Source organism: Cetorhinus maximus, chromosome 21, assembly GCF_964194155.1.
Source record: "Cetorhinus maximus chromosome 21, sCetMax3.hap1.1, whole genome shotgun sequence".
In the NCBI taxonomy this organism is placed as follows: domain Eukaryota; kingdom Metazoa; phylum Chordata; class Chondrichthyes; order Lamniformes; family Cetorhinidae; genus Cetorhinus; species Cetorhinus maximus.
The window spans coordinates 68,018,826-68,034,187 of NC_135899.1; positions in this window are offsets into that span (position 1 = coordinate 68,018,826).

The following is a 15,362-nucleotide window of genomic DNA, read 5'->3' on the forward strand; positions in this document are numbered from 1 at the left end:
AAGGTGGGGATGAAACATTGAATAAAAATTAAAATAAATAAAAATAGAAATAAGTGGCAAAAAAATATGATATTATGAAATTGTCTGTGGGATCTCATTTACATAAATATTTCACGCAGAATGGCTGCCTTGCCTCAAAATGTTCCCTCAAAAAATTGCGTGCGCGAGATGGGGACCCAATATTTCGGCCTGGCCTGCCATGAAATTTGCAAAATTCATACTGGAATGTGCAAACAAAACTTGTACATTTAAAGTGTTTAAGGCGTGTACGTTTTCTGAATGACCATGACTCCAATTGAATAGATTAAAGCTTTACTGTTCTCTTAAAGTTTCTCACTGGGATTGTCAGAAACGGTACAAAATAATTGGTTCACGATAAGAAGGAACACCATGGGGCAGAATTTTCCATTCGGCGTGCGGGCGCGTGCCCGGCACGCTTGAGCATGAAATAGCACATGATGACATCGGGTGAGCGTCCCAACGTCATGCAGGATGTTTTGCTTGGCGGGCGCGAGCGGGTGCCCGTGCCACGCCCGCCATTAATTAAGATGTCACTTAAGGCCGTTAAAAAGCCAATTGACGCCAATTTTTCGTTGCGATTTCGCGCTTGTCACACGGGCAAATTCACAAACAATTCCTTGGAATTTAGAGGACTAATGGGTGATTTGATTGAAGTTTTCAAGGCATAAAGGGGAACCAACAGGATAAATAGAGAGGAACTATTTCTGCTGGTTGCAAATTCTAGCACTAGACTAAAAACTAGAGCCAAACTTTCCAGGAATGAATTAGGAAACATTTCCACACACAAAGGATGGTAGAAATTTTGAACTCTCTTCCACAAACAGCAATTGATGTTAGGTCAATTGTAAATTTTAAAGCTAAGATAGATAGACTTTGGTTGCCCAAAGGTTTTAAGGGGTATGGTACAAAGGCAAATGTGTAGTTCAAGTCACAGATCATCCTTCATTTCACTGAATGACAGAATAGGCTCAAGGGGCTAAATGGATTACCACTGTTCCTATGTTATGTGTAACACATGGTGATGCAATTTGCATTATTAAATCATATTGTGAACATTTGGCGGGCCTACTTCATCATGTGTTTTGGTACCCATTTGCTTTATAATGGGTGGGGTGGGTAGAGGTTGTGTGGCAGATGGGCTACGGAGGGACCCTGCATGCCCAGGGCCCTAAGTATTCCTAATCCAGCGTTGGCTCGAATTGGACAATGTTAAATATGTGTTCCCAGACTGCACGAGGGCAATGGAAAGGAAAGATCGCACCCATGTTCTTTGGTCACTCTTATTGTTTGTTGGATATTTGGCACTGTGATCATTCCACGTCTTCATAATGTATCCCCTGTTGGATGAGAAAATGAAAATACCAATAAAAATAAATAGAATGGCAGAATCTGAAGTCCGCAGGTTAGAGTTTCACCAACAGCAAGGTCCTGTGAAAGACTTCCTTCCAGTAATGTTCTACTAAGAATAAATAAGTCATTGTCCTCCCGGAGTAATTAGCATAAACATCTGTGATAAACTTTCTAAATCACACTCACCTGTAGCGTCACCTGAATTAAATAGAAACCTTCTTGTTAATGTGCTATCAGTAGGTGCAGGAGTGGGTATACCAGTATATGCGTTGAGCAAGTGGGGCATCATCACAAAGCAGCAATGGCAAAGGTTTTGCTACTGAAGGGGAAAAAGTGCATTGAATAACTGGTGCAGCGAGGGATCCTCCTCAGCAAAGCATCAGTCACTTTATAAATGATTGAGAAATGATTGAGACAAAATATTACACCTCTGAAAGTAGCTGGTGCCATGAAAATTAAATGTGATCGTCAACTTCACTGGCAACAAAGATCTATCATTTCTTTAGACCTGACAGTCCAAATCGTCTCAATGCTTCTGACGGGTTATTGCAGGAATGGCTGTAAATCACCAAAAAAGTTTATGTGTCAGACCAATCTATAAAATGAGTGCAACAGCTGTAAATCCTGAGTGACAACTCACTCTACCACAAGATGAGTTAGTCAGTTGAGCAGAGCTTTGTTTCGGCATATACCTGAGTGACTGGTGTACGGCATAGGCTTGAAGAACAAAACATTCAAGATCTGGAGAGTGTCATAAGGCCTTGGAGCAGAGTGAGGACCGGGAGTGGAGTAAAGGGCAGAAGCGTCCCAGGTTTGCATTAGGTGCAGTAGGGGATGGTAAAACAACATTTTACCCGCCAGCCGCGATGGTGGGTTTTCACGCCGTATCGTTCCAAACCTAGAGCATTACTTATGCATTTCTGGGAAACACGCCATTTCCGTGGTGGGTGGGATCTCATTTGCCCACCACACCATCACCTCACTGCTTCATCACACCAGACACCACATTTAAAGTACAGCCACGCTCAGTGCTTCTAGTGCAGGACTTCAGCAAAGAAGACATGGCCCCGAAAGGCAAGAAGACTGCAACCCTCAAGCACCTTTTAGACACTGTGGAGACCTACTGTGATGCCCTGTACTCCTGCTCTGGCCACAGGAGGGGCAGCTACATTACCACTCTGGCTTGGGAGGTGGTGGCAGTGGTGATCAGTGCCAATGCTACACAGAAGAAGTTGGCCATTCAATGCAGATAGAGGGTGAATGATCTCATCCATGCAGCCAGGGTATGGCAACCACCTCATCACTCTAAACTCACACTCAAGCCCATCACACATTCATTGGCATCTCACTCACTGCCAGCCCAAGGGACATCACCACCCATTCTCACACGCATACCCTCACATGTCCATCTGGTCTCATCTCTTCTGGAGACTGCCTCCTCAGCCCTCACCACCTTGAGGCCACTTGCATAGATCAACATGTGCCCCCACACACACCCTGGGTTACCCTCCTTCCCCAGGACCGCTCTCATACTGCAGCCTCTTCCCTTGCCTGAGGCCATTTCTCCCCCTTCCCCAAGCAAGACCTTGCCCTACAGCCATTGAAAAGCCACCCACCTATGGCTGATCTGGTAGGTAGAGACCTACCTGTGAGCCTAGCTAAAAATGATGTGGTGCTGTCTGTGAAGCCTGGTGCAGATGACTGCGAGTGCTGACCGAAGCAAGGTAGGCCAACAAACCTTGAAGTCCTGAGCTAAGTGCAGCCCGCAAAGTGCACGTCTTATATATGCTGTTGTGAAACACGTCAGCGGGATAACACGTGTTTTCCCGCCGACGTGGGCGGACAATCAGGCTGGGGTGAGGGGGGAGTGGAATGAGTCCGGCGGGCTGGCCTTACGATGATATGCTGATGCATTACAATGAGATTCTTGACGCCTGATGGCGGGGAATGATCGCAAACTAGTTTCACATGATCATTAAACTCATTTTTGGCCTTCTCGCCATATTGCCCACTCACACCATTGAACACGCCCGACATCAGCAGGCATGAAAAATCCCGGCCAAAGTCAGGCCCTGGGGAGAGGTGCTGAGTGGGGTCTGGGCAGCACAAGGTGCAATTTTTCTAGACAAAGCAATAATCTTATCCAAACAAGCCAACAATTTTTATGCATATGGACATGTTTGGTGTCAGCAGATGAGACATGTCTGGTATGAGAAAACTGCAGAGATAAAAACCAGTTTATATTTCACCCCTTTCCTATTTTTAATTAGCTCTGTTGAAGGGTCATGAGGACTCGAAACGTCAACTGTGCTCTTCTCCACCGATGCTGCCAGACCTGCTGAGTTTTTCCAGGTAATTCTGTTTCTGTTTTTGTTGAGAAAACTGCACATGGATCATCATTAAAACCTGCCCTCATTACATAATTGATGTAGCCATTCTTTGCACTGGTTGAAATGAATATTCATTGCAGGACAGAAAATTGTCTCGCACTTTACTAGTTCTGAATAGAATTATAACTCTGGCTTGTAATGCACTGAAAGGGTTCATTACCTACATGCACAATGTCAACCAACAATCGCACGCTATAGAATGTGGTGCAATGAAAATGAAATGAACCACATGCTGTAAATCACACTGATACACAAGAGAATAGACCTTAGCTCTCAGGATTCAAAGCTGGGGCCCAGGTGGTGAGAATTGTAACTAACTGCACCACCCAATCCCTCGAGCCATGTACAAACTCAGATCCCAAAGGGGAAAGGAGAGTGTTGTGATACACTGTGTTACCCCTTCTCTCCTTCCCCCACCCTTAGACTTCTAAACTATTTAAAAAAAAACATTTTTCTTTCCCTGCATGAGTAAGTTCCCCACTAATAACAGACGTTATTATCTTTACACAGGAACTGCCAACATCCTCTTCTCTAATTCTTCTCTAATTCAAAAAATATGTTTCAGGACCTCAGAACGAAACGTCCCTCTCATTCCCCTTTGCGTTTTCTTCCTGACAATTCCGCCTGCAAATGAGCACTTCCTCGGACGTGGGTGTCTCCCTGCCCTGAGAGCAGGGCCCCCTCAGCCTCACAGACAACATGATGTTAATTAGTAAAATTCACAGACATCTCCCCAGGGAGCCTGCCAGTCACAGCGATGTCTGAGCCGCTGCAACTAGACAGCTTTTCCAAATTTCTTCTCTTTTTTTGGAGAATTGTCTGGGAATTTTTCACAGCTTTTTTTTTCTTTTTTTCCCTTTGCTTAGTAACCCTTTCAGTGCTGAATACATATTCTGACTATTGAGAGAGCAATGTGATTTACTGCTGGCGTTTGTAAAAATAATGTACAGTTCAATGAGAAGCAGAATCAGAATGGTTGGCGAACTTATTCTTGGCCACACTACTAAATGTAAACTGTGGTAAACTAATGTACTGGTTGTGCAATCCCTGCTGAGTTCAGTCCAATCCACCAATACTTTCACTCTCAGCCAGGTGAACACCACGTGGACTGCAGCAGTTCAAAAGGCAGTTCACCACCCCCTTAGGGATTGGCAATAAATGATGGCCTAGCCAGCGAAGCCCACATCCCTTAAATGAATAAAGAAAATGGTGGGGGACCAAGATGGTTGGACATTCAAACACACAGTCATTTATATTCTTATGATGATGTGATGTGTGCACGTGTAATATTAATCTTTAATTTCATTGGCTGGTCAGATATATACTGAACTTCTTTAAAAGGACCTTTAAAGCAAGCAAAACAACTGACTCAAGATGGCTGCCACAGGTCACCTGACCTGTCCGCAATTAGAAGTGGTCAAGTCTGGAAGTTTCTAATGTTGATTACAGTTAGGACATGCCAAAGCAAATCTCTTATGCTGATGTCAAGAATGACCTCAAAAATGAATTGGCTCTCACAATTTGCATTTCTATAAAGCTACCTTTCGGGCAGAGACAGAAAGTCTACTGGGAAAATGGCTATGTAGAAGGTGTTGATATGTTTCTCCTAGCTCATCACAGGGATGACTCCACCCAGAGGATGAATTATCTTCTGTGGGATACTCCAATCATTATGGGTAAGGAGGTCATGTGACCAGATCATTATTTTGAATTGCCTTTTATTACAACATCTTGGTTGCTTTTAAGAGCCTGAAAAAGAAGTTTGCAAATGGAGCAGTAACACCACCTTTCTCTCCCTGCTGTTCTCAAGTTCGGAGCCCTATCTCTATTATATTTTTTACGGAGATAAGGGGTGGAATCATCCCAGATTTGCACTAAGTTCAGTAGCGGGTGTCATTTTACCCGTCAGTGGCAATGGTGGGTTTTCATGCCACATTGTCCCTTTCTCAATTCATAAACTATGCAGTCACAGGAAACACGCCGGATTGCTGGCGGGCAGCCTCCGATTGGCCCACCATGCCGTTACCTTGCCGCTTCCTCATGCGGGGCACCATATGTAACATGCAGCCGCGTGTACACTTCTCAATCCTTGCAGCCCAGGACTGCTCTGCTGAAAACATACCCCCAAAAGCTAGGAAGATTGCAGCCCCCTGATTTAGTGACAAATCCCTGGAACACCTTCTACACATCGTGGAGACCCGCCACAAAGTCCTCTACCCCTGCTCTGGCCGCAGGAGGCCCATCAGTCACACCACTCCGACTTGGGGGGCAATGGCAGAGGTGATCAGTGCCAATGCTGCATGCAAGAGGTCGGCCAGTACAGAAAACAATGAATAATCTCACCCGGGCCACCAGGGTAAGTCAACCATCTCATCAATCTCAACTCACAAGTCCATCACACGTTCACTGGCATCTCACTCACTGCCAGCTCAAGGGACATCACCACTCACTCTCTCACACACACACCCTCACATCTCCATCTGGCCGCAGCTCCTCTGGAGACTACCTCCTCTTCCCATCCATGGCTCCACTCAGTACACATGCACACCTGCTATCCTTCTCATTTGGCCTGGCATGCACCTTGCCCACACTCTCTCCATCTGTCTTTATGCAGGACAAGATCACGCACAATCGCTGGGAGAGGTCCCAGACCGGGGGTGGAGTGCCGGACATCAAGGTCCTCACTCCATTTGAGAGCCAAGCGTTGGAGCTGGCCGGTCAGGACGTCGACTGTTCCTGCCGTGACGGTGGGGTCGGCGGTGAACATCCACGTGGGGATCCTGTACCACATCATCCCTCTCTCAATGCTACTCTGAGTTCACCGGCCTGTGTTCCAAGCGGCTGCCAAGCACTAATAATCTCCACTTTCTCTCCTCGGCACATCTGAAACGTCATCCTCGTGACCCCGAGCCCGAGAGCACCTCGGGTGAGGACCCTGAGGGCAGCACCATTGAAGACCCGTCACAGTGCTCAGCCACACCCTCCACCAGCGCAGCAACACACCCCTCAGTGGGACCTAAATGTAGAGTGTCCTCAGATTCACAATCTGATGAGCACACCACACAATCTACTCCACAGCGGATGGAGGTAGGGACATCCTTGGTCGCTGGCACCCGAGGGACTGCTGGAGGCAAGGAATCTGCTGAGTCCGAGTCAGATGATGAGCCTCTAAACTCGGTCCCCAGTCAGTTGGTGGAGCTGCAAAAGCAAGCACAGGAACATCAGGAAGGGATGTCTGCTGCACTCCTCAGATTGCAAGGCACAATGGAGGAGTCTGCTTTCAGTCTGAGGTGATAGCGCCGGTATGCCAATGTACCAAGGTCAACACTGGCAGGATGGCGGCCGCCATGGAGACCTTGGTCCAGGACATCAGTCCTGCACTGCTGCGCGGGCTGAACTCCATTGCTGACACCATAGTTGGCCTCGAACAGTGCCAACGCGAGAGGGGTGTAGGGCAGTTCAACCTTACTCCAGCCTCCTTTTCTCCTCGAGTCAGCCAGTGGCCATCGGGCACCCATAGGGAGGAGGACCAGCAGCTTGAGACCCCGGGACCATCCACCTAAGTGATTCCAAGAGTGTCCAGCTGATCCAAGTCCCTATTCCTGTGATGCCCGCAGCTCCAGCTCCACAAGCCGAGATGGGTGCAGCTGGCCCACAGCAGGACACCCGAAGCAGGCCGGGGCCCCCCAGGTCTTGGCCTTCCAGAGGACGCTCACCAAGGTCATCACAGACAGGGCGTAGCAGTCAGCAGGCTGCCTCCACCTCCACTGTGGATGTCGGGGGAGCACCAAGATGCAGCAGCAGAGATAGGAAGGTTAAGAAGATGTAGTTGCAAAGCATTGGCATAGATGCTAATCACATGCACATCCTGTTCGCTATTGTAAATAAACACCCAAGGATGTCTCCCTGCCTATGGCTCCTTGTTCTGATGAAGTGTTCGTGTCACTCAAATGTGAAACCTTGGTTCCTGCAGAAGATAAAGGCAGGTGTCTCAGTCCAGGGCCTCTTCCCTGTGCAATGTGTAACCTTCAGAGCAAAGTAATGGTCCGGCTTCACACTCACTGGACGTATTAGTGGTGCCTGCACCTCGATGGTGCTTGTCATTGCTGCTAGAATGTAATGGGCAGACGTCACAGAGTTCCGCCATTCTCTCTGTGTGCTCTCAGCACCTTTAAGGTGGGGCTGACCCCATCTCTTCAGCATCTGTGACCGGTGATACTGTGCTCCTGAAGGGGTCAGGTGCTGAAGGTGGACAAAGGATCGTGCTTTTAACGTTTCACTGTTGCGTCTCCATGATATGACCCTGATCACATGGTACAAGTGAGCTGCCCTCAGCCAGACAGGAGTAAGACATTCACAGAGGCTATGTGAAGATCTATGGATTCTCCTCACTGCATGTCGTCATCATTCTCCTGGAATCTAACGACTATTAGGGCCTCTGCTGTGACTCCATGACATGAACCTGAGCACTGAGGATATGTATGCTGCCATCAGCCACACAGGAGTCAAATGTTCACAGATGCAAGGTGAGGGTGTCAGGACTGTGCTCACTACATCTCGTCATCATCCTCTATGAATCTTGCAGCTATGAGGACAAACCGAGCGTGCCTGCCTCATCTGGCCACCGCAAAGGACTCATCACCAGCATTTTAACCTTTGAGGACCTCTTCATCATCATCCCCTTCAACGCCCTCCTCATTGGAGGGGACGTGTAGCTCTTCTATCTCCTCCCCAGCCAGGTCTTTCCCCTGTTGCAGCGCCAAGTTGTGGAGCACACAGCAAGTGATGATAATGCGCCACACCCTCTGGGGACTGTATTGCAGTGCTCCACCGGACCTGTGGAGGCACCAGAACCTCACTTTCAAAATGCCTGTTGTTTTCTCCAACAAACTCCGTGTCTCAGCATGAGCCTCATTGTACTGTCGCTCTGCTGCAGTCTGAGGCCACCGCACGGGCATCATCAGCCACGTCCTCTGTGGGTAGCCCTTGTACCCAAGGAGCCAACCCTGCAGCCTCTTTGGACCCTGGAAGATGTCAGGAACCTGAGACCTGCTAAGGATGTAGGAGTCGCGGACGCTCCATGGGAATCGTGTGCAGGCCTGCAGGATGTGTTTGTGGTGGTCGCACACCAGCTGAACATTCAGTGAGTGGAAGCCCTTGCGGTTGACGTAGTTGACCGCTTGTTGCTACGGAGATCTAAGCACCACCTGAGTGCAGTTGATGTCACCCTGCACCCGTGGAAAACCAGAGATCTGCACAAATCCCAGCGCTCTTGCTTCCTGGCTTTCCTGATCCCAGTCAAAATGTTCTATGCCTTCGTGAAGATGGCATCCATGACCTTATGGATACACTTGTGTGTGGAGGCTTGCAAGATCCCGCACATGTCACCTGTGGAGCCCTGGAAGGAGCCACTGGCATAAAAATTGAGCGCCACAGTCACTTTCACGGCCACCGGCAGTGGATGCCCTCCATGTCCCCGTGGCACCAAGTCCTGCAGTGGGTGGTATATGTGACCGACCAGTTCCCTAGACATGCGCAGTCTTCGCGACACTGGTTCTCAGTCATCTGCTGGAATGACAAGTGGCGTCTATAGACCCCGGGGCTTGCAAAACACCTACGAGCGATGGCTCTCTGTGGATCTTCAGCTGCGTGCACAGCAGGCCCTGCAGCCCCTTATCTTGAGGGAGGTGCTCCTCCCTTTGCCGAGCCAGGTGCCTCTGCCACACTCCTTCTTCTTCTCTGCTCCCTGTAAGCCATGAGGCATGCCGCTAAATCACCAGGCTCCATGATCCTGATGTTCTTTTGCTGGATCAAAGAGAGACACCCGTGGGTTAACATATGTGTCCTAAGGACCTCTCTTGGTTAGGTCTGAAGGCCCCTTCACACTTGCAAGAGAGTGCTGGCCACCACTTGGATGGCCAGTGTGCAGTGTGCTCATTGGTTGTCTGAAACCCCACCCACCCACCACCACCCCACACCACTAGGCCGATTAGCGGCAGCTTCGGCCGCTGGACTGCATGCTGTGCTCTCAGCTCAGGCGCAGGCATGCTCCTCACCTGCACTGCAGGTCTGCACTGTTAGCTTGAACCACGATAGACAGTGATAAGACATTACAAGAGGCTGTGAGCGCCTCCACCAGTGACTGCGCCATGGCCACATTTTACAAGGTGATGCTACAACTTGCCCAGTCGGCCAATTGTTCTGCTGCCCCCTAAAACGCACGTTAATTTGCAGTCTGCACCCAAGGGGTGCAAAGTTCTGGAGCATTTGGTGGCAATTTCATGCTTTTGCGTTGCTTGAGTGGGCAGAAAACCTGCAGAGGCCCAAGCCTGAGCCATGTCAATGGAGCTGTAGCTGAACGCTCTTAGCTGCAGAAGAATGCTCACTTTTGGCAAGCTTTTCCAATTGTGTGGCCGCTTCCAGGCACCCCTTCCCCAACCTGGCATGTGCTTGTGTACTTCCTTTAGTCTGTGCTGCCTTGCGCCCCTCACCTCCGACACCGACCCCTCCCCCCATCAGACTGACCCACACTAGAGCCGTTGCCTTGGCACCACACTGAAAGCCAGCTGGGAAAAAACAACTTGCCTGTGCCCGCCCCGAATGCGCGGCGCCTCTTCCTTGATGTCCTACGGGTGATGCTCATGAGCGCTGCACAAGGTTGGGTGCACTCACCTCCGAGTTCCCCTCGAAACTCAGGTGACCAGGTGCACGCCTTTTAAAGCACGCCGTTCTAAAGTCACGCTGGTGTGGGGGGTAAATTTGACGTGGGGGGATGATTCCGATAAGCAGGGCTTATAATGAGATGCTGATGTATTGAAATTAGGTTCCTGACATGTGGTGGAGGGTTATGCAGCCTGCCAATGACAGGTGGAGCGGACAATTGCAAACTGGTTTCACAATGGAGTGAAACTGATTTTTGACCTTCTGGCCATATTGTCCCCCCTCACTCGCCATGACACCTGATGCCAATAGGACTGGATGATTCCACCTGGAGAATTTCAAAGGAAAGGAACTCTGCCTGCTGGGGACAACAGACAGAGAAGCTTGAAGGACCCTTCAAAATCCCAAAGCAGTGTTTCCAGGGGAAAAACCGGGGCCACCGTTAAAAAATATGCCTCAGTCACAAACAACAGCGAAGAAATCATAAACAGTGAACTCTCTATTTATTACCTTTTATTGTTGAATCTTAGTTTAGCCAAAGGCTTACTCCTCTACTGTATAACTTGTATTGTTGCATGCCTGTGTGTGTGCTGTGTGTTGCAAAGGTTGGGACGACATCCTTATATCTTTAACTGTGTGGGTTTTTAAGCACAATAAAAATAACCCCTTCGTGTTTAAATTCAAGAAAGCCTGTCAGACTGAGCTCTTTGTAATTAGCATGTAAACGGTTAAGCGCAGGCACTGAAGTAACACCCACATCTTTATAAATTACAAAAACCCGTTACGATCAATCGAGGAGTGGGAAAGGAAGGCTGAGTCCTGACATCTGTCCTCACCCTGCTGTAACAGTGTGGATACCGCCATTAGTGCTTTTTGATTGAAGCTGTGGTTGACATGATGGAGAAGGGATTTCTTCTGAGCAGGATATCCCATAGGAATCAGGCTTCTCTGCACCATTCCCATGGTTTGGATGTTCCTCTTGTGGCCTGGTGACTGGCACTGATGCAATATTCAAGGTGGAACCTCAGCAGAACATTATATGTAGCATGAGCGTTGCAACATCAGACTTTAACTCAATGATGTGGCATTATAGCTCAGCATTCTGTTTGCGATAGCAATCTCTGCTCTGCAATGACTGGTTTTATTCAGTGTTGAATCCACTTTCATTTCCAAGTCTCTTTCAGCCTCTCTCCTAGTTCATTCTACCCAACCCATTAAATATGTCCCCCATTCCCTTTCCCAAATGTGTGTATTGAGTTGCATGTAGCATTGATCTGCCCACTCATGTATATTATCTAAACCCTTCTGCAGTTCGTTGGCTGCTTCATCAAAGTCTCTCCCTTTTCTTCAATTTAGTATCAGTGCATTTTTGAATCCAGGTAATGTGCATTGATCATGAGAAGCACTGATCCCTGAGGCACTTTATTCAATACATCTGTCATTTTAAAAGGGTGCCTTTCCTTAAAAACATTCTTGAAATACACCCATCCTCCTTTGTGAATATGATCATACATGTTCATATAAATGTTTTGTATTTGGTCCTGTGATAATTGTAAATTGAAATTGCAAAAATACAAATTTGGATGGAAGATGATTGTCATTCTTCGTATTCTAACATTTATGTTAATATCATTTTCATATCAGAAAGGGCAAAAGATTGAGATTGGAATCCTTTTTGTTGACTAATGAAATTAACACATTTGCTTTCATGTGGGGATAGTGAGTCAATATGCAAATGTGTCCACAAAGAGGTATGGGTTTCAGGGTAGAGGACAGTCGGTTCCCTGCACTGCTGCCGATTGCCTATAGTTACATGTTGCTTGCATCACCAATTCTGTCATGTTTTTTGAGATGACAGCTTGCAATCTCCTGTCAGTGACACCCTATCTGTTTGCAGACAGGGCCAAGTTATTTGACATGCAAGTCAAATGTCAAAAGCAATCAACCCACCAAAATTCTCAAAGTCTAAGATCCACCTGAATGGAAGGTTTGATTAATAATATCATTGCCTGTCTAGAAGGAGAGAACTATTCTGATTTAGAATGTCAAATGCAGCTGCACAAGTGCTGCTGGCTCTCCCAGTTCTATCATCCTGCTGCTCCAATCGTGTGTTTCCAGGTGGTAAGACTGATGGAGTGAAGAGCTACCTACTTTACCGTCATATTTCTTTTTCTAAATACGTCAAGTGCTCAGCACCAGTGACCTTATCCCTGCAACCCTTAGTCCTCACTGTTTAAAAATAAGGGGTCGCCCATTTAAGAGAGGTGAGGAGAATCTTTTCTCTCTCAGAGGGTGGTGAGTCTTTAGAACTAGGTTCCCGACAGGCGGCGGTGGGAAACGCAGTCCGCCATTGATGGGTGGAGCGGACGATCGCAAACTGGTTTCATGACGGCGTAAAACCGATACTTGGCCTTCCCACCATATTGACCCCCCTCCACCCCCACCGTCCGCCATGATTCCCAATGCCAACGGAGCTGGAAAATTCCGGCCTTTGTCTTGAAGCAAATGTATGTTAGCTGTTTTTCTTGATGTAGGAAGATCCACTTTGATTTCCAGTGATCCTAGTAAACGTTAAGGGGTGTGCCAGGGTCAGGCTTGGGGATTAACCCTCTATTTATCATTTCTTTTGAGAGAATCAAGAGAAAAGCTCAAATAAAATAGCTTTAAAGGAATTCTATCTCAGACCCAGTGTTGATATAAGTATTAGTGAGGGATTACACCTGTTTATCATTTTCTGTATTCAAGGAAGAATAGATATATAAACTGGTGTCTTCATGCCCCTTTTCTGTTACTTTTACTACATCTGTTTGATCGTTTATGAACTGAGCCATGACCCATTAAAATCTGGGAGAAGGTGACATATCCAGTAAGCAAAAGGCGGTGGAAACAGAGTTTTTGAATATTTTTAAGGCACAGCTAGATAGATTCTTGATAAGCAAAGGGGGATGAAAGTTATCGGGGGTAGGCAGAAATGTGGAGCTGAGGTTCAATCAGATCAACCAGGATCTTACTGAATGGCGTAGCAGGCTGGAAGGGGTGAGTGGCCCACTACTGCTCCTAATTTGTATACTCGTACAAACTAGAGTGTGTCTTTATAAGTAAATACACTATCTGCTAATATGGATTGAACCGCATCCTCATCTGTATTCAGCTTACTGATTTCTCGCAAAGGAAAGGATAAATAGAGGGTTAATCCCCAAGCCTGACCCCTGGCACCCCTTAACCTTTACTAGGATCACTGGAAATCAAAGTGGATCTTCCTACATCAAGCAAAAGAGCATTTACCTCAAGACAAAGGCCGGAATTTTCCGGCACCGTTGGCGCGGGCACCATGACAGGGTGGGTGGGACATTATGGCAAGAAGGCCAAAAATCGGTTTCACGCCACCGTGAAACCAGTTTGCGATCGTCCACTCCACCCGTCAACGGTGGGCTGCATTTCTCGCTGCCGCACGTTGGGAAACCTAGTTTCAATACTTTCGCATCTCATTATAAGCTGGAATCATCCCCCTGCACTGGATCATCCGGGCACAATCACACAGACGTGTTTCACAACTGTACATAAGCGGCATGTACCTGGCAGGCTGCACTTCACTTGGGACTTCAATGTTTGCGTGCCAACCTTGCTTCGGGCGGCACTCGCGGTCAACAGGCTTCGCAGGGTGTGCCATATCGCTTTTAGGGGGGCTCACAGGCAGGTCCCTACCTACCAGACCAGCCATGAGGCGGGGTTGGCTTTTCAATGGCTGCAGGGCTAGGGCTTGCTTGGTGAAGGGGGAAAAGTGGCCTCAGGCAAGGGAAGAGGCTGCAGGGCGAGGGCTGTACTGGGGAAGGAGGGTATCCCAGGGTGTGTGATGGGGCACATGTTGATCTGTGCAAGTGGCCTCAGGAGGGTGAGGGTTGAGGAGACAGCCTCCAGAGGAGATGAGGCCAGATGGCGATGTGAGGATGTGTGTGAGAGAGTGCGTGTTGATGTCCCTTGAGATGGCAGTGAGTGAGATGCCAGTGAATGTGTGATGGGCTTGTGAGCGGATGAGTCGAGATTGATAAGATGGTTGCCTTAGCCTGGCAGCATGGATGAGATCATTCATCCTCTTTCTGCACTGGATGGCCGACCTCTTGTGTGCAGCGTTGGCACTGACCACCTCTTCCACCACCTCCCGAGCCAGAGTGGTGAGGCTGATGGGCCTCCTGCGGCCAGAGCAGGGGTAGAGGACATCGCAGTGGGCCTCTGCATCCAAAAGGCATCTCAGGGATGCATCACAGAATCGGGTGGGGGGGCTACACTCTTCTTGGCTTTTGGGGCCATGTCTTCACCGGAGCAGTCCTGGGCTGCAAGCATTGAGAAGTGTGCGCGTGGCTGCAGTTTAAATATGGCGCCCTGTGTGAGGAGGTGGTAAGGTAACGGTGTGGTGGGAAAATCAGAGGCTGCCCGCCAGCGAGACAGCACATTTTCTGTGGCTGCATAATTAATGAGGTGGGAATGAGACAACAAGGTGCGAAAACCCACCATTGTGGCCAGCAAGTAAAAAGGCCTTTTTCCTGTCTGCTCCTGCACTTGTGCAAATCTGGGACGATTCCACCCAAAATGCCTGCTGTCCCTCGGAATACTCTCTGCAGCGCTGCTAAGACTCATCTGTGACATGTAAGATCCAAATCCATGGATAATTTGCAGAAGACAGCACCCAGCTTTCAGGATGTGCTTTTTTGTGATAATCCAAATGGCAGCTCACCACCACCTTCCCAAGGGCAACTAGGGATGGGCAATAAATGCTGGCCCAGCCAGCGAAGCCCACATCCCATGAATGAATAAAAAAAAATTAACATGTGTGACTTGGTCTCATTGCAGCAAGTTTGTCTCTGTTGTTAGTACAGTGAAACATGTAGTTCCCAAACTATTTCCTTAATCAGACCTGGTTTTAAACCTAAGGGTACCACAACA